This window comes from Elaeis guineensis, chromosome 4, assembly GCF_000442705.2.
Source record: "Elaeis guineensis isolate ETL-2024a chromosome 4, EG11, whole genome shotgun sequence".
NCBI classification, from domain to species: Eukaryota; Viridiplantae; Streptophyta; class Magnoliopsida; order Arecales; family Arecaceae; genus Elaeis; species Elaeis guineensis.
Genome location: NC_025996.2, coordinates 22330879 through 22331662, shown reverse-complemented (window position 1 = coordinate 22331662; position 784 = coordinate 22330879).

Here is a 784-nt window from a genome sequence, read left to right as displayed (position 1 = left end):
AGTACGGCCCTCAGGGGCTGGTTGGTGAGTACCACGATGGCGTGGGCCTGGAAGTATGGTCGGAGCCGTTGCGCGGAGACGGTCAGGGCGAAAACCATCTTTTCCGTCTCCGAGTATCTGGCTTCGGCGCCGTGGAGGACCCTGCTGGTGTAGTAGATGGGCTGATGGGTTCGGCACTCGTTTTCCCGAACGAGCACCGAGCTGATCGCCTCGGAAGATGTGGCAAGTAGAGATACAAGGTCTCCCCGATCTGCGGCTTTACGAGCAGCGGCGGGGAAGCCAAGTACCTTTTCAGGTCTTCAAAGGCCTGTTCGCACTCATCCGACCAAGAGAAACCGCTCGCCTGGCGCAGGGTCTTGAAGAACGGGAGGCACCTTTCAGCTGATCGGGAAATGAATCGGCTAAGAGCGACGATTCTTCCATTCAGTTGTTGGACCTCCTTCTTGGTGTTCGGATGACGCATGTCGAGGATCGCCTTTATCTTCTCAGGGTTGGCCTCGATCCTCTCTGAGAAACGAGGAATCCGAGAAACTTCCCCGAGGTCACCCCGAAGGCACATTTGGTCGGGTTGAGCTTCATTCGGTGTCGTCGAAGGGTGCGGAAAGTCTCCTCGAGATCCTGAACATGGTCCGGGATCTGCGTGCTCTTTACCAGCATGTCGTCCACATACACTTCCATGTTGCGGCCGATCTGGTCTTTGAAGACCTTATTGACGAGTCGCTGGTAGGTGGCACCGGCGTTCTTCAATCCAAAGGGCATCACCCTGTAACAGTAGAGGCCCTTG